The sequence below is a fragment of the Schistocerca cancellata genome, chromosome 4 (assembly GCF_023864275.1).
Source record: "Schistocerca cancellata isolate TAMUIC-IGC-003103 chromosome 4, iqSchCanc2.1, whole genome shotgun sequence".
Classification (NCBI taxonomy): domain Eukaryota; kingdom Metazoa; phylum Arthropoda; class Insecta; order Orthoptera; family Acrididae; genus Schistocerca; species Schistocerca cancellata.
In genome coordinates this window covers 724,348,807-724,376,191 of record NC_064629.1, presented here as the reverse complement: position 1 = coordinate 724,376,191, position 27,385 = coordinate 724,348,807, and the positions used below count along the sequence as shown (strand labels likewise).

The following is a 27,385-nucleotide window of genomic DNA, read 5'->3' as shown; positions in this document are numbered from 1 at the left end:
GATGAGGACACAAGCCTATATAGTAACCACTGTGCCACCTGCCTCAGTCATTTGAGTTTGAAATGTAACATTTGTAATGGCTTATGAACACAAATGCTCATCTCTTGCACATATGGGACAAAATCGACAGATATAAAGGCAATTTCTGGAGAACCCCAAGGGAGTAATAGAGGGCCATTACTGTCATACAATATGAATAACATTTGGAGCCCTATGAAGGTCTTACAGGTGATGATGTTGTCTACTGATAGATGGCAATGCAGAAGACTGTAGTGAATGCAAGAAGACCTGCAGTGGATTAATGATTGATGCAGGGGCGGACAGTTGATCCCAAATGGAAATAAATGTAACATTGCTCACACAAACAGATCTATTACTGTTAAGTTACACTATTGGTGAAAATGTACTGGTAATGGTAACTTGTTCAACTGATCTTTGAGTAAAATTGTCATAACCAAAAAATAACCAAAATTAGAGCTCATAATGAAGTTTGGAGAGTGGTGAGAGACACCCCCACCACCATACACCGTAAGGCAGTTTGTGGAGTTTAAATGTAGATCTAGACACAGGTTCCTCTTAGGTATTATGATAGAATTTTTGAAGCACTCAGTGAGCTTCACAACATATCAGAAGTAGCACCATACAAACAACCATCTGTACACTGTAAAGGAAGAAGTCAAGTTGACTCTGCACTCAAGCAGTAACTTATTTTTGCTGCATTTGTCTAGTTTTGTTGTAAATTAACATTAAAACAAAAAATCCAATTATGTAAATTATCAGCAAGTGTTTGACAAAGGGAATGTATCTTATTTAAAAATGTAGATAGGTGTTCCTTTGCAAATGTGTTGCAACATTATGGCTACAAAGTGTTGAGCATCAAAGCATTTAAGACCTGAAACTTCCTGGCAGATTAAAACTGTGTGCCAGACCTTTGCCTTTTGCGGGCAAGTGCTCTACCAACTGAGGTACCCAAGCACAACTCACACCCCATCCTCACAGCTTTACTTCTGCCAGTACCTCGTCTCCCACCTTTCACACTTCACAGAAGCTCTCCTGCAGGAGAGTTCATTTCTTCATAAGGGCGAAGGGAGATACACTCCACATTATTGTACAATAATAGGTTCCAGATACCTTTAATCATATAATGTATGTCGCAAGTATTTCCAAACATTCAAAAATACCCACGACGTTATATCAATGATCTATTACTTCCAGTTATTTAAAATTACTGCACAATCGTGCACACTTTATCCTAAACAGTGTTTTTATTTTCAATTGAAAACTTTAATCATTCAATTCCCAACTCACTACCTTTCGTGATTGTTTAATTTCACATCACATCACATCACTCTGGATATTTGATGAACATGACTGGGTCAAGCAGCAGATCACTAATACTGTGTTCGAACATAAGAGGATGGTTTCTTCTCCAAATCATCTGCATTAACTTACATTTTTGTACGTTTAGAGCAAGCTCCAACTGTCACACCAAATAGAAATTCTGTCGAAGTCATTCGCAAGTTGCTCATGGCATCACCCCACAAAGCCTCTTGAACCGTGCGAATGGTTTCCACTTGGGTACCGCCAAGCTTCTGGCTACATCTGATTGCACGTCCTCACCCACAGACCGACTGCTAGAAACTTACGGTTCTGTTGTAGGCAAAAAATTCACTTCTGCACATTAATGTTCCCTACCTAATATCCACCGAATGAAGTCTCCCGTGCTTCAGTGGTTTACGTGGAAAAGAAAAAGGTTCTATACTTTTTTAACACACCTTGTGTTTTGTAGGCACTTTATTTTGGAGACAAACTTCAATTTTCCATTATGTGTGCATCTATTACTGGATGCCGTAACAGATGCCCGATTAACCTGCCCCTTCTTTTGGCAAATGTCTTCCTATTCTTTGTTCTTCATTTCACACTGTCCCCTCAATTTTTACTGTTCTTCGACTGAACCACATTTCAAGCACTCCTAGTTTCTTCTTCCTCAGATTTCTCACTAATAAACTGTCGTCTGCCTCCCGCTGTACCTACAGCAGAACCTATGTGATCGTGCAAGACGATTTTCTCGTATAGTTACTTCCATATATTTGCATGAAATGATTGACTCTGTTGTGCACTCGTATGTTACTATATTTTCAAATTTCACGACGTCGACGACTTAACATCTTTCTGAATTAAGAATAACTTGCCAGTATTTGCCCCATGTTAAAGGTCCACGGTACTAGGAATGGAAACTGACACGGTGTGTACTACTCCAGGTAATGCACTTAATCACAGACAACTAGGTCAATGGTGGACGTTCTTTGGACGTAAGAACGTACTGTCATTCTTGCAGTGTTAGGACTGTTGACCTACATCACGTTTCCACTTCACTATGAAACAGTGAAGAGGTGACTTTGGTAGGTTTATAAGGGCAGAAACATCTGATTACGCTGTGGCTCTATGAGCCTCATCGAAAGACTCCTTTTGACACACTTGCTTCTTGAATCTGGAGATACTATCCCTGTGAAACTTCATGACAGACTGAAACTGTGTACCGAAGTCGGACTCGAACCCAGGCAGTCACGTGGGATTAGCCGAGCGGTCTGCGGCGCTACAGTCGTGGACTGTGCGGCTGGTCCCGGCGGAGGTTCGAGTCTTCCCTTGTGCATGGGTGTGTGTGTTTGTCCTTAGGATAATTTAGGTTAAATAGTGTGTAAGCTTAGGGACTGATGACTTTAGCAGTTAAGTCCCATAGGATTTCACACACATTTGAACAATTTTGAACCCAGGCATCTTTCTAGCTAGTCAGTTACCCAAGCACACGTCATGGAACACTTCACAGCTTCTAAACCTCTCTCCTACTCTTCCCAACCCAACAGGTGTTCTTTCACATTCCCCACACGACTAGAAAAAGAGTGGCATGGCTTAGCTACGGCTTAAGGCTTGTTGTAGAATGAAATTTTCATTCTGCATTGGAGTGTACATTGTAAACGAACTTGCCGAGAAAACTGATTGCTATAATGATCCATTACAGCATACCAAGGAACAAGACTTGAGGTTGGCCAGCTGGAGTGGCCGAGCGGTTAAAGGCGCTACAGCCTGGAACCGCACGACCGCTACGGTCCCAGGTTCGAATCCTGCCTCGGGCATGGATGTGTGTGATGTCCTTAGGTTAGTTAGGTTTAAGTAGTTCTAAGTTCTAGGGGACTTATGACCACAGCAGTTGAGTCCCATAGTGCTCAGAGCCATTTGAACCATTTGAACTTGAGGTTGCGACAACGAATTCTCACTCTGAAGCAGTAGGGTTCAGATTCACATATTGTCATCTACATCTGCATACGAGTGATATTCTGTAAAGACTGGCTTAAAATATTTTCTTTTTCCGGTAAGTGCCTGCTTGTGACATTTGTCCACGTGCCGTTGAACTGCATGCTCTAATCGCTGGTCACTGCAGATTTCACAGCTACTGCTCTGTCAGTTGTGTTGGCAGCCTGTGAGTGTGACCGTGTTTCATAATCGGCTCTAAACATCGTCATGGCTGGTTTTCGTGAACAGCGTTACGCTATAAGGCTTTGTGTCCTCTTGGGGCGAGGGGGGAGGGGGGGGGACACATTACCGAAATCTGCGACGATCTGAAGAGAGCTTGTTGGGACTCTTCAACAGCTCTCCTCTGTTGGCATCACGCTTTCAAAATGGGCGGGAAATGCTGAATGGCACGGAGCAGCAAGAGTGTCTGTTACTGCCATGACCCTGCATCTACATCGCCACTCTGCAAATCACACTGATGTGCCTGGCAGAGGCTTCATCGAACCTGTATCTTTCCTTTCCGTGCGTGCTCTGATTTCCCTTATTTTATTATGATGATCGCTTCTCCCTATGTAGGTCGGCGTCAACAAAACATTTTAGCATTCGGGGGAGAAAGAAGTGATTTAACTTTCGTGAGAAGATCCCACAGCGACATGAAACATCTTTGTTTTAATGTATATGTATTCTGTATAACGTCCGTGACACTATCTCCCCTATTTCTCGATAATAAGGATCCCACACCGCGCAACAGTACTCTAAAAGAGGACGGACAAGCGTGGTGTACGTAGTCTCTTTAGTAGATCTGTTGCATCTTCTAAGTACTCTGCCTTTGGTGTGCCTTCCCCACAACATTTTCCATATGTTGTTTGGAAGTTAAGTTGTTAGTAGTTGAATTTACGGCTTTTAGATTTGATTGAATTATCGTGCAACCGATGTTTAATTGATTACGTTAAGCACTTATGTGGATGACCCCAGACTTTGCACAACAATCAGCACAGTAGTGCCCTTATTTGTGATATATCACGTCTCAGTGTGAAGCAGCTTGCACATGTCCTTAGGATATCAACTGGGAGCACTCACACAAGTTTAAAAGAATATTTGCAAATGTGTAGGATGTGTTCACAATGGATACCGGAACTGCTTACTCCAGAGCAAATGCAGCCTCTCGTCGATATGTGCCGCTATTGCAAACAATGTGTTGAGAACGAGGGCGACACTTGGTGGCAAAACATCATCACTGCTGATGAAACATGGGTGTGCTGTTATGACCCAGAGATGAAGCGGAGCAGCACAGAATGGATGCGACAAGGCCATCCCCCCCACCAAGAAAAGGCACGAGCGCAAAGTCAGCCAATAACTCCATGGTCCTCACTTTTTTTTGAGTACCATAAGATGGTGTTCACTCTCACAATTTCAAGCCACACTACAGTCACTGCAAATCACTATAAGAACGTCCTGAAGCAATTGGTAAAGGATCACATCCCCAAAACAGGAAGGAACCTCACTGGACTGTGGAAGCTTCATCATGACAATGCCAAGCCACATGCTGCTAATGCTGTTATCTCTACAGTGCCCCACCCGCCTAATAGTCCCCACCTGACTCCGTGCGATTCTTTTCCTAACCCGATGGCCAAAAAAGAACTTAAGGGGCGCCGGTTCGACAACGAAACCAAGGCAGTGAAAGCTTTAAAGTGCGACACTGAAGAGAACATCATGGACTGGCTTCCTACACGCCTTTCAGGGATGGCCAAGGGGATGGAACAAGCGCACTGCATTGGGAAGGGGGTTGGGGCTGTTTTGAGGGGACAAAAGTCGGTATGAATCATTTTTTACAATAAATTGTCTTATGAGTATCAGTGCCAATCTTTTTTGAACATCCCTTATATGAACTTCGCAAACCACTGTACAGTGCATGGCAGAGGGTACATCGTATCATTATTACCAATTTCCTTTCCTTTCCTTTCCTTTCCAGGCACATATTGAGAGAAAACTTACTGTTCGCGCCCTAATTTCACGATCCCCACGAGACGTAAACGTCCATGGCAGCATATCGGCCGCACAGTCTTTTTCGAATAACGGTTTTCTAAATCGACCCAACAAGATTTCGCGAAAACTACGTCGTCGTTTTTCCAACGATTCCAATTTAAGTTCTCAGAGCCTTTGTTACATGTTCGAATGGGTTACACCAACCTGTTAGAATCCTAGTGTGTCTGAATTCGTTCAATGACTGTTGTCATGCCTTCTCGGATAAGGAATCCAAACCCTGGATTAATACCCCAAAAATTCGTCCCACGAACGTCTTGTACGTGACTTCCTTCACAGATGCAGCGCACTTTTCTAGAAACCTTAAAAAAAATGGCTCTAAGCACTATGGGACTTAACTTCTGAGGTCATCAGTCCCCTAGACCTTAGAACTACTTAAACCTAACTAACCTAAGGTTATCACACACATCCATGCCCGAGGCAGGATTCGAACCTGCGAGTGTAGCGGTCGCGCGGTTCCAGACTGTAGCGCCTAGAACCGCTCGGCCACACCGGCCGGCCTAGAAACCTTCCACCAAGTCTTAGTCTTCCGTTTGTTTTCCCTAATAATGATTTTGTGTGGTAGTCCCACTTCACATTGCTTCTTAGTATTACGCCTAAGTACTTACACGATGTTACGTGTCCTAGATGTTCACCAGTCTTAGACAGTAATACTTTCTCTCCGTTATCGGCGTTATGTTATAATGGGCACTCAAATGAAAACGAAAAATATAAGTACTGTTTATTATTAAAAGTGATTGGCGTAACTGTGAATACATTTATCCCACTGTGAGACAAGATGTTCAGCGGCTTCTTGGAAAAATGATTGCAGTTGCCTACGGAACCATGATTGTATGCGCGTGTGCACCTCTTCGTCCAAAGCAAATCGACGGTTACAAATGTATTTTTCTTCACAGCTCCAAAAATACGGAAATCGCTTTCTACGTCGACACTGTGCAAAAGCTGAAGCGCGCCATCAAGTCCAAACGCCCATGAATGTTGACGGACGGCATTATTCTATTGCAAGATAATGCCCGTCCACATGTTGCCTCAGTGGCAAAGTTTTGCTGGCAAGCCCTTACAGAATGTCTATTGTATAACGCAATGGGTTCTATTAGTTAAATATTCCTCCAGCCAATCACATATCTGAAAATATCCCTACATTTTCTTCCCTGGTTTCCTTTAATCACAAAAAGCAAACGCCTGGATAGCTCCTTTCATACGGCCACTGACAACTCCTTCCCGCATTCCTGGCGAATCTACGCTAGTGCTCTATTCAGAAAGAAGAATGAAACCTAACTTCTTCCTTTACAGAGTGCAGAGAACAAGCTTCATTTTAAAGCTCATGTGTATGTACTTTGTGTCGCCGTGTCCATAACAGTTCTGACGATGTTCATATACCACTGGTCTCTGAGTTCAAGTACTAGTTTTATTTCCACTCTACCATTCCTTGACCGCAACAGCCAGAGATCAGTATTAGTCTGCAATTTTGTTAAAGCACTTCTAGATGATCACACTGTTTTAGTGTCTGGAGATGTCCAGCACGTCGCACTCTTCTTATTTTAGCAAACTCAGCTCGGTCTTTTCCCGCGCGACAGCTTGCTAACCACGGATGAAAGACAACAAGCAAATTCCGTATTCCTACAGTTCCAGAAACGAGTTTGACACGGGGCCCCACTTCAGACTTTTAGCTAATTTCCGAGCATACGAATGGGTTCTCAGATACGCCAGTGGCTCGAAGTCTTCATTAATAGAACCCAGTGTGCTGTCCTGGACGACGAGTGTTCATCAGAAACACGAGTATCGTCTGGAATGTCCCAGAGAACTGTGATAGAACCGCTTTCGTTCTCTATATACATGAATGATTTAACGGATAAGGTGAGCAGCAATCTACGATTGTTTGCTGGAGGCGCTGTAGTCCACGGGAAAGTTTCGTCGTTGTGTGACTGTAGGAGGATACGGGATGGTTCAAATGGCTGTAAGCACTAATGGGACTTAACATCTGAGGTCATCAGTCCCCTAGACTTAGAACTACTTAAACCTAACTAACCTAAGGACATCACACACAGCCATATCCGAGGCAGGAGTCGAACGTGCGACCGTAGCGGCAGCGCGGTTCCGGACTGAAGCGTCTACAAACGCTCGGCCACAGCGGCCGGCGATACGGGATGACTTGGACAGAATTTCCATTTGGTGTGTTGAATGGCGGCTTGCTCTAAATGTAGAAAAATGTAAGTCAATGCAGGTGAGTAGGAGGAACAATCCTCAGACATTCGAATACAGTATTAGTGGTATGCTGCTTGACATATTCACGTCGATTACATATCAAAGCGTAACGTTGCAAAGCGATACGAAATGGAATGAGCAGGTAACGACGGCAGTAGGGATGACGAATGGTCGATTCTTAGGTTTGATCAATACGCGATTGTTACGGAGATGCTTCGTGAACTTAAATGGGAAACCCTGGAGAGAAGGCGTTCTCTTTGCGAAACGTTGTTGAGAAACTTTCGTAAGCAGGTGTTTGCAGCTAACTGCAGAACGATTCTACTGCTGGTATCATACATTTCGTGTAAGAACTGCGAAGACCAAGATTAAAGGAATTAGGGCTCGCGCGGAGGCATATGGAAAGCAGTTTCTCCCTCGCTCCATTTGGGCGGGGAATAGAAAAGGAAATGACTGGCAGTTGAACATGGTACCACCCCCCCCCCACCCCCGACCCCCCCCCCCCGACATACAACATACGGTGCTTTGCGGAGTGAGTTTGTATGTATATGTAGCGTGTAAATACTGTCGAGCAGAAGGCAGTGCCTGTTGTCAGATTTGAGAATTCTCCCCCCGAGTTTGTTTCGCGTGGGTGCAGGCTCACTCGCTGTGCGATTAACGGCTTCTCTCTGTCCCCTACTGAGCACAGGGCTGCCAGCCGCACCCTCCCGCGCAGAGATGGGCCCTAATCTGCGTGACTCACGCAGGTTCCGTACGCAATTAACAAATGTTACCCACTCATGTGGCTATTAAAATACTTTTCTTTCAATGGTTTATTCATTGTTTCTCTTCCGCTTGTCCTTATAAATGTTTACACAGAGTTTCACTGTCCTACGATCATTCGTGTTTTACGGAGCCTTTCTACACTGCTGTGTTACTAAAGAGCTTAGAGAAGAATGGCTAAAGCGGGGAGCATCATGGGAGGCGCGGGGTAGCCGCGCGATTTAGGGCCCGCTGCCACGGTTCGCGCGGCTCCTCCAGTCCTCCCTGGTGTGTGTGTGTGTGTGTGTGTGTGTGTGTGTGTGTGTGTGTGTGTTATCCTTAGCGTAAGTTAGACTAAGTAGTGTGTAAGCCTAGGGACCGGTGACCTAAGGTCCCATGGGAACATACCACCAAAAATCTTGGGAGAGCGTCTGTGGAGTGGGGTTAGGCTTGGCTTGTAACCTGCGACAAGTTTGTTTGCGTTGCCATCTTTCGCAGCAAGCATAGAAATACTTGTTTTGTAAATAAAACCGCCTTTTCCTGCTGCCAGATGAGAGGAAATGCAGATCAGCAAATCATACCACTGATGATGGCTTAGAACAAGAAAAAGGCGAAACGCGTCTGGGATAGATAAATTATATCGCAGAAGGAAGAGGCGGTTTTATTTACAAAACCAATATGTTTTGAGTCTGTGCGTGTTGTGTGATCGGATGACGCAATTGGCAGCTGTCGCGTCTGTAGTTTCCTGCTAGCGGATCGGGATGGGAGCTAGACGCTAAATCCAGTAATGAGGTAGCTCGTCCAGCTCAAAGTCCTGGTGCTGGAGAACAAGCTGGAAATTCTTTGCAGATAAGGGAACTCGGTGGGATAAAGGACGTATGCTTCTGATGAAATAACAGACGAAACACGAGGTAGGATAAGACCACTGTCGAACCCTACGAGGCACCAACACATTGAATGTAAGTTGTGCAATCCTGCATGCACCCTGTGCAGCTAAGTGCCACGAGTAACTCAGGTCCAGCGTCTGAGGCAACTGTCGAAGGAATCCTCTAGCAACACCAGCTGCCCTGCTTATATAGGCTCGTCTGATGCAATCCCCCCGCGATCACGCGCGTCTCCCGTGTCCTTTCGTCCTTCCAGCACATTCTGTCGTAGCTGGTCACGAAGCTCCAGCGTCCCTTGCTACAAAAACGCAGCCTCTCCTGCTTCCCAGCGCCCTGGCTGACGTTAGCTTGCTTTCCTACAGGTTCATCTTACACAATCTTATGCATTTCTACTCACATCCGCGACCCATTCGCGACACAGCGCGCTGCAGGTAAGTTGATTCGAGTCCCGCGTTGGCCCACGTTTCACCCTCTCACATTTACGCAACACAGCCCCCCGAAAACATGAAGGAACCAGTTGCAGTTCAAACAGCTAGACTAAATTTAAAGCATCCATTGTAGACGCCCAGTTGTAAGAAAACACTTCAACAAACACCACCATTTACAAAAATGCAACCCTCATGCCGTAGTTTTCGTGGCACCGCCACCTCTTTCTATCGCTGCAAACACAATACCACCGTCCGCAAAATTCGGTGATCGACACTGGCAGCGGGCAACAAAGAAATCCTCCTTAATCCTCACATCGTTTCCTGTCACGGCGATGCGGAGTAGACGACACGCCGCCGAGAAAATTAGTGCGGTGGTGGAGTCCTCAGCTATATATATTATACCCCGATACGAAACGGGCACTAAAGCCCACGCCGAACGACTGTGATATTAAACGACGCGTGCAGAGCCGGTGAATAATAACGTGACTGCGTAAGAGGTTTATTTTATCAGCGAAAATGCCACTAGGTCCAACTCTACGGGCTTAAACACTTTATTTCCTACGATTGCAGGCATTGAGTGCAGAGGAAACAGCGGCTGTTGAAATTAAGTTTTTTAGGACAGTCAGAAGTCGCACTCACTATTTTTTACTGACAGGTTTTCATCATCATCATCATCATCATCGGAAACTGTTGAATTTACATTTCAAAGTAGTTGGCTGATTACATCGGAAATATTTTCAGCCAATTGCTCTGAAATGTAAATTCCACGGTTTCTGACGAACTGAAGGAAACCAGCCAATAAAAATACTGAGTGCAACTTCTGACTGCCCTGAAAAACTTGAAACTATTTCTGGCGTTTTCCAAGGCGGGTGGATGAACGAAAGCTTACGTTTAAGTATACCTACTGTGCGACGTTTTACTGTGTCACTGTTGTTCAGCAAAAAAAAAAAAAAAAAAAGGGGAATAGCTCTTTCGCACTAGAAGCTCCAGGAATTATTGGCGTACTGCTGGCAAACAGAACAAGGGAGCGTTTCATGCCTAAGGATTAACGTTCCATGGACAGTTAAGTAATTACAGAGATAATCTACTTACAATGAGAAATGGACTTGGTTAACGTAGACCACGAGAGACGACGCAATACTTGGGTCCTCTGAATTCCGACATTCATTCAGGGTTACCATACGTAACCTGGGAAAGACTTGAAATTTCCCGCCCAACTTAAAACCAAAGGCGAAACATACCCTCTTTCAGAGTAAATGCATGTCAATTGACAGTGGTGATTGTAGTTAATATATACATAGGCTGGAAAAAATATGGAAACATCAGAAACGCAACACATTACCATGCCTAATACGGTGTAGGATGTTGTCTTGTTGTTGTTGTTGTTGTTGTTGTTGTTGTTGTAGTCTGGTTTGATGCAACTCTCCATGCTACTCTATCCGGTGCAAGCTGCTTCATCTCCCACTACCTGCTGCAACCTACATCCTTCTGAATCTGTTTAGTGTATGCACCTCTTGGTCTCCCTCTACGATTTTTACCCTGGACGCTGTCCTCCAATACTAAATTGGTGATCCCTTGATGCCTCAGAATATGTCCTACCAAGCGATCCCTTCTTCTAGTCAAGGTGTGCCATACATTTCTCGTCTCCCCAATTCTATTCAATACCGCCTCATTAGTTATGTGATCTACCCATCTAATCTTCAGCATTCTTCTGTAGCACCACATTTCGAAACCTTCTATTCTCTTCTTGTCCAAACTATTTATCGTCCATGTTTCACTTCCATACATGGCTACACTTCATACACAAACTTTCAGAAACGACTTCCTGACAAATCTCTACTCGATGTTAACAAATTTCTCTTCTTCAGAAACGCTTTCCTTGCCACTGACAGTCTACATTTTATACCCTCTCTACTTCGCCCATAATCAGTTATTTTGCTCCCCAAATAGCAAAACTCATTTACTACTTTAAGCGTCTCATTTCCTAATGTAATTCCCTCAGCATCACCCGACTTAATTTGGCTACATTCCATTATCCTCGTTTTGCTTTTGTTGATGTTCATCTTATATCCTCCTTTCAAGACATGTCCATTCCGTTCAGCTGCTCTTCCAGGTCCTTTGCTGTCTCTGACAGAATTGCAATGTCATTGGCGAACATCAGAGTTTTTATTTCTTCTCCATGGATTTTAATTCCTACTCCGAATTTTTCTTTTGTTTCCTGTACTGCTTGCTCAATATACAGATTGAATAACATCGGGGATAGGCTACAACCCTGTCTCACTCCCTTCCCAACCACTGCTTCCCTTTCATGCCCCTCAACTCTTGTTACTGCCATCTGCTTTCTGTACAAATTGTAAATAGCCTTTCGCTCCCTGTATTTTAACCCTGCCACCTTCAGAATTTGAAAGAGAGTATTCCAGTCAACATTGTCAAAAGCTTTCTCTAAGTCTACAAATGCTAGAAACGTAGGTTTGCCTTTCCTTAATCTTTCTTCTAAGATAAGTCGTAGGGTCAGTATTGCCTCACGTGTTCCAACATTACTACGGAATCCAAACTGATCTTCCCCGAAGTCAGCTTCTACCAGTTTTTCCATTCGTCTGTAAAGAAGTCGTGTTAATATTTAGCAGCCGTGGCTTATTAAACTGATAGTTCGGTAATATTCACATCTGTCAACACCTGCTTTCTTTGGGATTGGAATAATTATATTCTTCTTGAAGTCTGAGGGTATTTCGTCTGTCTCATACACCTTGCTCACCAGATGGAAGAGTTTTGTCAGGGCTGGCTCTCCCAAGGCTATCAGTAGTTCTAATGGAATGTTGTATACTCCCGGGGCCTTGTTTCGACTTAAGTCTTCCAGTGCTACGGTGTAGAATAGCTGTCGATATTCGAAACAGCTCCCAGTCGTCTGGGAATGGATAAATACATATCCTGCACGCATTTAAAGGGGATCTTGAACCATTCTTCCTGCAAAATAGTGGCAAGTACTGCAAACGATGATGGAGATGTATAGTAATCATGCACCCTTCTCTCTGAAATAGACCACGAAGACTCAATAATATTGGGATCTGGTGGTCTAGGTGGCCAAGGGAGATGCGACAGTTCATCCCCTTGCTCACAAAACCAGTTCTGGACAATGTGAGCAGTGTGGACAGGGACGGGGCCCTGTCGTCTTGGGATACAGCATCGTCATTAGGGATCAAATACTGTACCATGGGACGGACCTGATCAGCCAAAATGGTCGCATTACGGGTTGGGTTGTTTTTTTTTGGGGGGGGGAAAGGGGGGGGGGGAAGAGACCAAACTGCGAGGTCAGCGGTCTCATCAGATTAGGGAAGGACGGGGTGCGAAGTCGGCCGTGTCCTTTCAAAGGAACCATCCCGGCATTTGCCTGGAGCGATTTAGGGAAATCACGGAAAACCTAAATGAGGATGGCTTGACGCGGGTTTGAACCGTCGCCCTCCCGAATGCGAGACCAGTGTGCTAGCCACTGCGCCACCTCGCTCGGCGATTGCATTCTCCTTAGCGGTAATGCGACCTTGTTGAGTAACCATTGGGACCATGAAATACAGCCGTCATCTTTCACTCTTGTGACGTAAACTCGATCAGAAGTTGAAAACAGTATGAAACAAGACTCCTCCGACGAAATTACACTACTGGCCATTAAAAATGCTACACCACGAAGATGACGTGCTACAAACGCGAAATTTAACCGACAGGAAGAAGATGCTGTGATATGCAAATGATTAGCTTTTCAGAGCATTCACACAAGCTTGGCGCAGCTGGCGACTCCTACAACGTGCAGACACGAGGAAAGTTTCCAACCGATTTCACATACACAAACAGCAGTTGACCGGCGCTGCCTGGTGAAACGTTGTTGTGATGCCTCGTGTAAGGAGAAGAAAAGCGTACCATCACTTTTCCGACTTTGATAAAGGTCGGATTGTAGCCGATCGCGACTGCGGTTTATCGTATCGCGACATTGCTGTTCACGTCGGTCGAGATCCAATGACTTAGCAGAATACGGAATCGGTGGGTTCAGGAGGGTAATACGGAACGCAGTGCTGTATCCCAACGGTCTCGTATCACTAGCTGTCGAGATGACAGGCATCTTATCCGCACGGCTGTAACGGATCGTGCAGCCACGTCTCGATCCCTGAGTCAACAGATAGGGACGTTTGCAAGACGACAACCATCTGCACGAACAGTTCGACGACGTTTGCAGCATCATAGACTATCAGGTCTGAGACCATGGCTGCGGTTACTCTTGACGCTGCATCACAGACAGGAGCGCCTGCGATGGTGTACTCAACGACGAAACTGGGTGCACGAATGGCAAAACGTCATTTTTTCGGATGAAACCAGGTTCTGTTTACAGCATCATGATGGTCGCATCCGTTTTTGGCGGCATCGCGGTGAACGCACATTGGAAGCGTGTATTCGTCATCGCCATACTGGCCTGGCGTATCACCCGGCGTGATGGTATGGGGTGCCATTGGTTACACGTCTCGGTCACCTCTTGTTCGCATTGACGGCACTTTGAACATTGGACGCTACATTTCAGATGTGTTACGACCCGTAGCTCTACCCTTCATTCAATCCCTGCGGAACCCTACACTTCAGCAGGATAATGCACGACCACATGTTGCAGGTCCTGTATGGGCCTTTCTGGATACAGAAAATGTTCGACTGCTGCCCTGGCTAGCACATTCTCCAGATCTCTCACCAACTGAAAACGTCTTGTCAATGGTGGCCGAGCAACTGGCTCGTCACAATACGCCAGTCACTACTCTTGATGAACTGTGGTATCGTGTTGAAGCTGCATGGGCAGCTGTACCTGTACACGCCATCCAAGCTCTGTTTGACTCAATGCCCAGGCGTATCAAGGTCGTTATTACGGCCAGAGGTGGTTGTTCTGGGTACTGATTTCTCAGGATCTATGCACCCAAACTGCGTGAAAATGTAATTACATGTCAGTTCTAGTATAATATATTTGTCCAATGAATACCCGTTTATCATCTGCATTTCTTCTTGGTGTAGCAATTTTAATGGCCAGTAGTGTACTTTCTTCCATTGCTCCACAGTCCAGTTTTCCTGTTATCGGTATTTGCATCTCGCCCTGCAATCCCGTGCATATGGAGCTCCCTTCGTGTTTTGCTCACATGTGGGACATTCAGGTCTGAAGCGGTCTTTTTTTTCTTTCGTCACGATCCTCTTTGATAGCCGTACGTCTCTATCACACAACACACATTTTCGTTCGCGTAGTGACTTAACGAATGGTGTTTTTTCCGTTTTCTCTGTATGCGGTACAAGTCTCCTATGTGGCGCCTCTTAACACCCCGAACACTTCAGCTACCCTGGTTAAAGAAGTACCTACCAACAATTTGCCCACGTTCGGATTCACTTAGCTCCGACATGCACTCTCAACTACAAATGCGTCTGCAGCTCGTGGTCGTGCGGTAGCGTCTCGCTTCCCACGCCCGGGTTCCCGGGTTCGATTCCCGGCGGGGTCAGGGATTTTCTCTGCCTCGTGATGACTGGGTGTTGTGTGATGTCCTTAGGTTAGTTAGGTTTCAGTAGTTCTAAGTTCTAGGGGACTGATGACCATAGATGTTAAGTCCCATAGTGCTCAGAGCCATTTGAACCATTTTTTTTAACTACAAACGCCGCTGTTCTGACCACTACTCACACTTGCAGCGTACTGAGGATATTTCACTGGTGCCGTTGGTGGTCAAACACGGGGTGTTCAAAAAGTTTCTCTGCAGTGCGGTATGATTGTTAGCCGCCCGTGCCGTATGCCGCAGTGAATATACCGAAATGAAACTCAGTGAAACACAAGTTATTAATTTATTGAATATTCATTTTTACTTACAAATTTTCTCATTAAATGTTGAAAGGAAAAAAAGAAGGAAAAAAAGGAAAAAAAAAACAATGTGAAGCTGTTATTTGGAATGTTGGATTTTTAGAATCATTATTATATATTTAACCCTTTGAGTACCAGTGGTTTCTGTACCAGTGCCTTTCGCATGAAACCAGCTATGCTATTACCAGACAGACACATCCAGTAGTATACTGAAGTACTTGTACGAATGTAGTGCATTATAGCAGTCACTGGGTTCAAAGCAACATTCGGCACGGAAATTGGGCTACGTGATATTGGAAGATTGTGACGTCTTTTTTTTTTTCAGTGATCATATTGGGGAAATCCTTGACAGTGAAAGTAAGCATACCTAATGTTACTATAATGTAAATTTGAGTTTGTACTGCTGCTGTTATGCGTGGTTTCGAAATGAAACCACTGGAGAAGTACTTACTGTTGATATAAATTTATTAAATTTTAGGCCAATTTTTGCTTGTTATTTATGACTATAATTTGTTTTAGCCTTGTTTAGAAATGTTGGATTTTTGTCCAGGAAAAATGTGAAATTCCTTTCAAATATATCTCATGACATGATGGGTGTTTGGAAACTAGATGTCCCAGTGGTTCTTAAGTAAAAAGCGCACTTCAAAACAATTGGCTGTTTACTTTTTATCAATTTCTTCTTGTATTCGTTGCTTACGATGAGGTATAGAGGTCGATTTTGTGAAAAATTTTAAAATCAATTCTTGAATACTGCTTCAAAGTATATTTATTCCCACATGAAATTTGTTTTAAATAACCCACTGCAATTCAAAAGGAACAATGATGTACATAAGTGCAACACTAGAAGGAAAAATGGCATTCATTACTCCACGTTAAGGTTGTCTTTAGCACAGAAAGGGGTGCACAAGGCTACAACGAAAATTTTTTATCACTTAACCAGTGATATAAAATACCTGACAGACAGCTAAGTAAAATTTGAAAAGTAACTGAAAAAGTTTCTCCTTTACAATATCTTCTGTTCTGTAGAAGAATTTCCATAATTGTAATGTGTCGAAGGTGGTGCGTAGGAACTAACAACTCACATCCGTACATAGAACAAAAGATGAAAAAAAAGAAGCAGCTTGTAAATGATTCATGGAACATGAAACTAACAAACTAATTAATTAATTAATTAATTAGACCACTTTAAAGTATCTGTGATCAATCGTATCGATCTTCTTTCGCAATCTTTAGAAATGGAGCCCTGACTTAGCTGTTAAAAGATGTCGGGTAGGATGTCGGCGGTGTCCTTTTCGAATGTTACGTTTCTGCATACGGTTTATGGAAAGCACAGAAACCCTAACTACAGATGAACGGGATTGAGAATTCTGTTTCTCCCGAAATGCGTGTGGTCTGTCAACCTCTGCATCTCTCTCGGTCCCCCCGACATATGGGACAAACAGTAGGCACCATGACGCAGTCAGGAATTGACAACGTATATTAAAAATTTGGTACAATCTACAAAAATATCATGCTTGTGGGTCGGTATTGTGATGTTTAAGATCATATGGGCCCTGATTTTTAGATATGACTGGAGACTACCTACAATCATTATTTTGGATATGTAGAATTCACTGATGAAGACCCGTATAGCGAAATGGGCTACCTTGCGAGACCTGGAGGTGAGCCAGACCCTCATTGAATCCGTGGATTGGTACACATGCCAGCTTGAGTACGGCTTTTAAGCGATTTCCGATTAGGCAAATGCTGCACTGGTCTCCAAATTCCCTGCCAGGAAATGCAATACACGAACAGTTAAAAGTACGGTAACACACAGAACAAAACTTACACGTTTCACAGACAGATGGCTTACGCGATTTCCCCCCCCCCCCCCACCGCCCACCCACCACCCCTCTGTAAGCGTAACAACGTCTCTAACGATTTCAACAAAATTTTATTAGTTATGATCTGGAAAGAAATGCTGTGGGGGTAAGAAGCACCAGCATCATAGTGGGATAACGTGGAGGAAGAAGGAGTAGGAGCAGATGGACAGGTGCAGGGGGGAAAAAAATGAATGGACACAGGGAAGAAGGAGGAGATGAGACAGGGAGACGGGGAGGACGAAATGGACACAAAGAGTAAAGAGGGGGAGATCAAATGGTTCAAATGGCTCTGAGCACTATGGGGCTTAACATCTGAGGTCATCAGTCCCCTGGAACTTAGAACTACTTAATCCTAACTTACCTAAGGACATCACACACATCCATGCCCGAGACAGGATTCGAACCTGCGACCGCACCGGTCGCGCGGTTCCAGACTGTAGCGCCAGAACCGCTCGGCCACTCCGGCCAGCAGGGGGAGATCGACAGAGAAAGTAAAGAGGGGGGCACGGACAGGGTGAGAGTAGGGAGGACGACACCGAGAGGGAGGGGGGAGGAGAGGAGGGGGGAGAGAGAGAGAGAGAGAGAGAGAGAGAGAGAGAGAGAGAGAGAGAGAGATGGGGGAGGGGCAGGTGTAGACGGACAGAGAGAGGGGCTGGAGGAGAACGACTAATAGAAGATGGGTTGGCTTTTACTGCTTATTGGTTATCAGCTTGCTTAGTGAATGTGAATTAATTTAATAGACGTTTACAAAATATTTCTGGTGAAAATACTGCTTTCAAATGTTTTGTGAAGTGAGCTAAATTTTGTAGAGCTCTAGCCATAGTTAAACAGTAAGCCCTCAAGGATGAAACAATTGCTCAATTCTCTCTGGTCGTACAGATGGCACGTTAGCTTCGCCATTATCATACGATGTCGGCCGGAACCCCATTCCCGCACTCTCTTTACACACTCCCTTCCGTCTATTCCTCGGCTGCCTTTCGCCAGGTCGCAAGTCGTATAAATAAACTGCAATTACCCAGTCTGCAGTCGCGGACAGGTCAACAAAACTGCGCTTTCCCCTCTGTAATTAGACTCGCTGTGCATCTGTCGCTTGGCCTGTGTTCTAATTCCAACACTGTGACAATACCTCGTTTAATCTAAGCTGCTTCCGAATCGAGTCGATCGAGTAAATTTGTACCAGTTTACTTACGCTCCGGTTTACACTGCACACGCCGGAGGTCTAGTTACACACATTGCGGTAACAGACGCATCGCAACAAGCTACAGAAAATCTAAATCTAGAGTCAAATAACAAATCAGTTAAAGCACGAGTAAAAATAGGGCAATCGTGACGCCTACTTACGAAAATGTAAACAATATTATTTACTTGTAGGTTGATGGTGTGCTTTGCTTACCCACTACCGTAGGATGAATGAGCGCCAGCTGCACTGTACAATAGTAAGGCCTTTCATTTTTTTAGAGCGCTATACTCGGTAGAGCTGACCATTTTCCAATTCTTGGATTTCATGACGCATTTCGAGTTGTGATATTTTCAGGCACCATACGAGGTGTGGCTAGAAAAAAACCGGACTAGTACTGGTGAAACAATAAAACGAATGCAATAAGGCTGAAAGTCGCGTGGCCTGTCACGTGACTCTCGCTCCACCTACTGCTCGAGTTTCATCTGCCTCCTGCACTCAGTCTGCCCGTGGCGTCTGTTGATGATGATGTTTGGTTTGTGGGGCGCTCAACTGCGTGGTTATCAGCGCCCGTACAATTATCCAATCTTTGCTCAGTCCAATTTCGCCACTTTCCTGGATGATGATGAAATGATGAGGACAACACAAACACCCAGTCATCTCGAGGCAGGTGAAAATCCCTGACCCCGCCGGGAATCGAACCCGGGACCCCGTGCTCGGGAAGCGAGAACGCTACCGCGAGACCACGAGCGGCGGACATCCCCCCCCCCCCCCCCCCCCCCCCCCCACGCCCGTGGCGTCTGTTTTAAGTAGTTGACGTTTTGTCTGTGCGTCGGAAAATGTTGAGTGTACAGAACGAACAGCGTGTTAACATCAAATTTTGTTTCAAACTAGGAAAATCTGCAAGTGAAACGTTTGTAATGTTACAACAAGTGTACGGCGATGATTGTTTATCGCGAACACAAGTGTTTGAGTGGTTTAAACGATTTAAAGATGGCCGCGAAGACACCAGCGATGACACTCGCACACTTTGTTCATGTTGAAACTTTCATGAAGAATCTGCCTAACACTTTCCTTGTCAACTCCTGTTAACTCAGACACTGCTCTGATTGTTAAACGGCGATCTTGTCGAACAAGTTTACCGATTTTTTCAATGTTTGCATCAGTTTTTGCTGACAATGGTCTGCCAGTGCGAGTGTCATCACTGGTGTCTTCGCGGCCATCTATAAATCGTTTAAACCACTCAAACACTTGTGTTCGCGATAAACAATCATCGCCGTACACTTGTTGTAACATTACAAACTTTTCACTTGCAGATTTTCCTAGTTTGAAACAAAATCTGATGTTAACACGCTGTTCTTTCTGTACACTCAACATTTTCCGACGCACAGACAAAACGTCAACTACTTAAAACAGACGCCACGGGCAGACTGAGTGCAGGAGGCAGATGAAACTCGAGCAGTAGGCGGAGCGAGAGTCACGTGACAGGCCACGCGACTTTCAGCCTTATTGCAGTCGTTTTATTGTTTCACCAGTAGAAGTCCGGTTTTTTTCTAGCCACACCTCATAAAGCAAAACCTCGTTGAATGCACCCGGATGGACCCCCAAAAGTAACACAAACAGTCGATTGTGGATACTGCATATAGATAAACGTAAACACCACTCAGGGATTGGCCTTAGACCTGTTCCGACTGGTCGGTGTCTGCCCACAAGGCCGAACGAGGAGCGATCTATGATCGTTGGACAGGTGATCAGCATATTGTCAGTCCCTGCACCGTCAGCGCCACTATATGCATCCTGATGACTCTGCCGCTTCTATGTTCAAGCAGCTTCTCTACAGGCCTCACGACACTAACTGAACCCCGTTACAGACTTCCGTATCTCTGAGGTGGTACCGCATACTTTCGCGCCAAAGGCTGGATGACTACACCGGACTCGAACATGGGTAGGAGCGTGGATAAAGCCTTGATGTAGGTTACTCGTTCTTCCTGAAGTCATTTCAGGCGAATACCGAGGGAGTTTGCGTTGTACAGTCACCACTTACTCTTCCTCCTCCTTTTCTAACGGATAATCGTCTTGCTAGATGCAAACATTTTTATACGAAGTTTACAAAGTAAGTGATTTCAATGTGTCTTAAGCAAAACACACAATATTTTTCTTTCTCTTAGTCACGCAGGCATATTTCGATATACGCCCTAATCTTAACTTGCAATATGAAATTCTTTGGTAGGCTATAATGGCTGACAACGATAATACACTGAAGCGCCAAAGAAACGTATAGGCTTCAGTTTTCAAAGATAGAGATATGTAAGTAGGCACAGGGTGCTACAAAAAGGTACGGCCAAACTTTCAGGAAACATTCCTCACACACAAATAAAGAAAAGATATTATGTGGACATGTGTCCGGAAACGTTTAATTTCCATGTTAGAGCTCATTTTAGTTTCGTCCATCTACGCTCAATGGAGCACGTTATCATTATTTCATACGGGATACTCTACCTGTGCTGCTAGAACATGTGCCTTTACAAGTACGACACAACATGTGGTTCATGCACGATGGAGTTCCTGCACATTTCAGTCGAAGTGTTCGTACGCTTCTCAACAACAGATTCGGTGACCGATGGATTGGTAGAGGCGGACCAATTCCATGGCCTCCACGCTCTCCTGACCTCAACCCTCTTGACTTTCATTTATGGGGGCATTTGAAAGCTCTTGTCTACGCAACCTCGGTACCAAACGTAGAGACTCTTCGTGCTCGTATTGTGGACGGCTGTGATACAATACGCCATTCTCCAGGGCTGCATCAGCGCATCAGGGATTCCATGCGACGGAGGACATTTTGAAAATTTCCTGTAACAAAGTGTTTGAAGTCACGCTGGTAGTTCTGTTGCTGTGTGTTTCCATTCCATGATTAATGTGATTTGAAGAGAAGTAATAAAATGAGCTCTAACATGGAAAGTAAGCGTTTCCGGACACATGTCCACATAACATATTTTCTTTCTTTGTGTGTGAGGAATGTTTCCTGAAAGTTTGGCCGTACCTTTTTGTAACACCCTGTATAAGACAACACGTGTCTGGCGCAGTCGTTAGATCGGTTATTGCTTCTACAATGGCAGGTTATCAAGATTTAAGTGAGTTTCAACGTGGTGTTATAGTCGGCACACAAATGATGGGACACAACATCTCCGAGGTAGCGATGAAGTGGGAATTTTCCCGTACAACCATTTCACGAGTGAACCGTGAATATAAAGAAACCAATAAAACATCAAATCTCCGAAATCGCTGAGGCCGGAAACTGATCCTGCAAAAACGGGACAAACGACGACTGAAGAGAATCGTTCAACGTGACGGAAGTGCAACCCTTCCGCAAATTGCTGCAGATTTCAATGCTGGGCCATCAGAAAGTGTCAACGTGCGAAATATTCAGCGAAACAACATCGATATGAGCTTTCGGAGCCGAAGGTGCAGTAGTGTACCCTTGATGACTGCACGGCACAAAGCTTTACACTTCGCCTGAGCCCGTTAACACCGACATTGGACTGTTGATGACTGGAAACATGTTGCCTGGTCGGACGAGTCTCGTTTCAGATTGTATCGAGCGAGTGGACGTGTACGGGTATGGATACAACCTCATGCATCCATGGGCCCTGCATGTCAGCAGGGGACTGTTCAAGCTGGTGGAGGCACTGTAATGATGCGGGGCCATGTGCAGTTGGGGTGATATGGAACTTCTGATACTCTAGATAAGACTTTGACAGGTGACACGTACGTGAACATCTTGCCTAACCACCTGCATCCATCCCTGTCCATTGTGCATTCCGACGGACTTGGACAATATCAGCTACACAATGGTTCACCCCACACGTCCAGAATTGCTACAGAGTGGTTCCAGTAACACTCTTCTGAGTTTAAACACTCCCGCTGGCCACCAAACTCACCCGACATGAACATTATTGGGCATATCTGGGATGCCTTGCAACGTGCTGTTCAGAAGAGATCTCCACTCCCTCGCACTCTTACGGATTTATGGACAGCCCTGCAAGATTCACGGTGTCAGTTCCCTTCAGCACTAATTCAGACATTAGTCGAGTCCGTGCCACGTCGTGTTGCGGCACTTCTGCGTGCTCACGGGGGCCTTACACTGTATTAGGCAGGTGTTCCAGCTTCTTTGGCTCTTCAGCATATTTAAGTGTCACAATATCCTCTTCCTGTTGTATCATAGCTCTTGTCAACACCTTTTTTCGTGCTTTAACTCGTTTCCCTATTACCTTTCACTCAAAAACATTCACTGAAAAACGACAAACGAAACATTAGACAATATGAGAAGAAAAACAGATCTGAGTGTGTTGTATATAAGGAAATAGTTATGTGGATACAAGAGCGGTTACAGAGAGGATATCATTACAAATAAACATTCCATACGGTCCGTTATTACAGTCTGTGAAAGAATGTCACGCCGAAGGATAAAATGTAGATACCAGGAATTAAGAAACAGGAAAGTATTGTGTTTTGTTGCATGTAGAATACTCCGAAACAATTTCTCTACCAGAGTTAGTGTTTCATCTTCGAGCTGCCCTATGCCAATGACACAAATAATGTAAGCGACAGTCAAATGAAAACGAGATCGATGGAAATAAAGCAAGTAAGTTCGTAATTTCGAAAGTAATCGGCATAACTGTTAATACATTAATCTCGCTGTGAGACAAGATGGCAAATGCCTTCATACGGAAAAAATGTTTGCGGTTGCCCACCTTTGTCCTCTTCGTCAAAAGCCAGTCGACGGCCACTAATGTCTTATCTTCAGGGCTCAAGAAATAGCATGGGGAGAAATCGTGACTGTGGAGCATATGTAAGGGCTTCCCAGCGAAACTTCTCCAGCAGACTCGTAAGAACCTTGGCAGGAACTAGTGGCCGAAGTAGTTTCGACAGCGCTGCAAGAAGTTTCGCTGAGAAGCCCTTTCATATCCTCTATACAGTCCCGATCTCTCCCCGTATTATTCTGTATTTTTGGAGTCACATCCGTGGCCGTCGATTTGCTTCGGACGAAGAAGTGCACGCCTGGGTACAAGCGTGGTTCCACGCAACAGCAAACATTTTTCCACAAAGGCACTGAATTTCTTGTTTCACAGTAGGATAAAGGTATTAACAGTTATGACGATTACTTTTGAAATAATAAACAGTTTACTTACTTTTTCCTATCTGTCTAGTTTTCATCTGATTGCCTCTTATAAGTTTCCCCCTCCTTGTTACATCTATACTACTACTCTAATTTCAGACTTTTCCCCAGAGAACTGAACCACAGATAGTCGCAGTACAGTTTTGGTTTTTTTTTTTATCTTCGGGTAGCGAATACCACGATGAGCTTAAATCAAATTCGAAATGTAAGAAATCTGTAGAAGACCAATATGTGTCATGTTCGCGATTAGACTATTAAGTTTTAGGCAGCTCTGATTAAAAATTCAAATAATCCAGTCTCTCTAGTTTATGATGCCCGATGTCACACATGCCGTACAGTAAACATGTACGTACAGAATTTTAAAGCTGAAACACACATTCTCGTGAAATGAATAAATGACAATAAATAGCGCACATATGATATCTTTATTAGCGAGAGGGTCAGTGACACTATGATGATGTGCATAGACAACTTTTTTGAAGATGCTTGTCAGTGTCGTCCTTATTCCGCAAGGTGAGGGGCATAAAAATGAAGAATCACTCGACAAAGGTCGTCCTATCACTGCGACTGTTACAGTTAACGGCAGTAAAAGAGTACAAGGGCTCCAGCTTTTATATAAATATGTTTCAAACTGGCTACACTTTCAGTCTCAGGGTGACAAAGCGGTCACTGAGGCCAACTGGCAGCACCTAGGCCGTCCGGACTATACTGGGTAGCGAGTACTTCATGGGAAATGTCACGATGGTGAAGGCTGTCTAAGATCCCTCTAGACTACCAGACGATCTGATGGAGCTCCTACCGATCAACCACCCGTCACGCGTCGACCTGTACACGGCCGTTTGCAGTGACACTGCTTTCCTCTGGCTCCCCATCTTTTCTTTTGCTTGTGTCTTTGTCCTGCATCTACGCAGGATCGGCATGGTTAGGTTTGATTTGGCATGGTTAATTTAAAGGGTGGTCGGATGCCCTTCCTGTCGCCACCCCATACCACCCAGGACGGAAGTAGTGTACCCCAGCTGTCTGCGTCTAGTGTAAGCCATGAAATAGTGCGAACGTTTTCAAATGTCTGCGAGTCGTGTAACTGAGGCGGGACATAGGGACCAGCCCGGTATTCACATAGTGGAATGTGGAAAACCGCCTAAAAACCACATCCAGGCTGGCCGGCACACCGGCCCTCGTAGTTAATCCGCCGGGACCGGCGCGCCTACCCGAGTCCAGGAAGCAACGGATTAGCGCTCTCGGCTAACCTGGCGGGTCTTTCCTCTGGCTCCCCATAACATCCAAATACCGAAGAGGTCTGTAACACCTTTGCTGTCAGTGATCGCTCCCAGATTAGGATTGAATGTGTTCACAGATCAATTCGCGCACTAATGACCAAAGAAACAGAGTCCAGAGAGGTCGAGGATGGCGGGGAAACCAATGGTTCTTTGAGGAGCGTCACCGCTTACTAACTCCGGTGCTCTCTAGTGTGGCATCTTTAAGACAATTAAATGCTGCAGTACTGGTCTTTCACTTAATAGAGAGCTACTTCAACAGCAAGTAACGTTTATCCATAACAATGGAAGTGTGTAGACTCCTTACATAAAGTTAACTTTCTACTTGGACCTTCTACATCCCCAGTAATATCATCTCCCCAGACCGTAAAGCTTCCTCTTCCGGCCTGGACCCAACTGACAATTGCTGCACGGATGTACACGCCAACGGCCATATGTCGGATGGAGCATAAAACGTGATTCATATGAAAAGGCCACCTGCCGCTACTTGATGGGCGTCCTGTTGCGGCATTGGCGTGAAAATTTCTGCCTTCGTCGTCGATGAACAGCAGTCAGTACGGGTGCGCCGGCCGCGATGACCGAGCGTTTGTAGGCGCTTCAGTCCGGAACCCCGCGACTGCTACGGCCGCAGGTTCGAATCCTGCCTCGGGCATGGATGTGTGTGATGTCCTTAGGTTAGTTAGGTTCAAGTAGTTCTAAGTTCTAGGGGACTGATGACCTCAGATGTTAAGTCCCATACTGCTCAGAGCCATTTAGTCAGTACGGGTGCATGAACCAAACGCCTGCTGCGGAGGCCCGTGCGCACCAACGTTCACTGAATGGTCGTTAAGGAGACACTGTTGGTAACTGGTTGTTTGGCTGGCTGATTTGGGGGAGGGGACCAAACAGAGAGGTCAAAAAATGGTTCAAATGGCTCTGAGCAGTATGGGACTTAACTTCTGAGGTCATCAGTACCCTAGAACTTAGAACTACTTAAACCTAACTAACCTAAGGACTTCACACACATCCATGCCCGAGGCAGGATTGGAACCTGCGACCATAGCGGTCGCGTGGTTCCAGACTGTAGCGTCTACAACCGCTCGGCCACACCGGCCGGCGCTAAGTCAGGGCCCCATTTCTAAAGATTGTGAAAGAACCTGCGATTGTATGTAATGTGGAGACTTAACATTTAATTGCCATTATGGCTAGCCGAAAAACCTGGCGTTGCTGTGCCCAAGACTCTATACGTGTGGAATTTATTTTTGAGTTCTAAAGCTTGTTTGTATTGGAGGTTGATGTGGTATGATTGGGGACATGAGTGAAGGAGTTTGTTTGCTTCGTTAACACGGGAGAAAGCAACGTAGAGCTGACCGTGCGAAAAGTAACTGACACTAAGGGCCAAGCCTCCAACACGCAGTGACTGGCTATTTGCTTTGTTTATGGTTATAGTTATGGCATAACGTAAGCTCACCGGGAACACGCTTAAGGCTAGATGGTAAATTGTCAGGAGTAAGTGGGATTCGGGGTGTAAAACCTCTCGCCTGCACCACTTCTCGGCGAAATTTCCACTTCTACGATATTACGTTGGACAACAGTAACTTAAGCTTCGTTTCATTACACGGTGGGCTTAAATTTTCAACAGTATAATCGGGACGCCGTTTTTTTTAATTAATTTTGTGAGGTGGAACTCCATGTCTGATAAAAGAGTTAAAAAATTTGAGTGGATAAGATTGCGACGCTTAATTCTACCACTGAGTCAAAAGAACTAACAGCGCCATCTATTGGTTCTTTGGTGTACTACGACAAAAATAGCGCAACCTACTGTTTCTTTGGTGTACTTCGCCGTGAAGATCGTGTCACTAAGGTGAACATCGGAACTACCAAGCTGAGCTCACGATTTTAAATGAAAGTTTTAAATTACCATATTTTTCCGTAATCTGATTTTGATAAAAAAAAAGACTATACTTGCCCGCGCTATGTTTAAGTTACCTGTGAAAATCCCAAGAAAATTCATCAAGTAGTTAGTAGTCAGTAGTTTTGAAAAATTACGAGTTCAAAAAGACAAAAAGACAGACACGACCGTTTTACAGTTTTATAATTAATATACACAGAGTTAATATTACTGTTACAATTATTAAGCTTAACACGCCATGGAGGCTCTTCGCTGCAGAATTGACACTACTGGCCCACTCTGCTCTGTCCTCACAAATATTTTTACAAATCACTTCGAATATTGTCAAGGAATTTTTACGTAGACGTTCAAGAGATCATCTTCCGGTGCAAATCTCGTCTGTTACTCTCTTGATGGTCCCGGCTGGTGCTGCTCCAATGACATGCACTACCTATTGCAATGTTTTGGATTTAATTTTTGCTACTACATCTGATTCTTTGTATCAGTTATAAACTTCATCGTTACGTAGTGTTCTCCTGTCATGACGATTGCCGTCTGTTATTGGCCTAAATATTTT

The 27,385-nt window shown here is 44.8% G+C and overlaps 1 protein-coding gene across 2 annotated transcripts in view; it reads right to left on the bottom strand.

The window, feature by feature from the left end:
- LOC126183786 (ribonucleoprotein PTB-binding 1-like) overlaps window positions 1–27,385 on the bottom strand; it is a 362,605-nt gene that overhangs the window by 21,684 nt on the left and 313,536 nt on the right. The gene's annotated exons all lie outside the window — the stretch shown is intronic.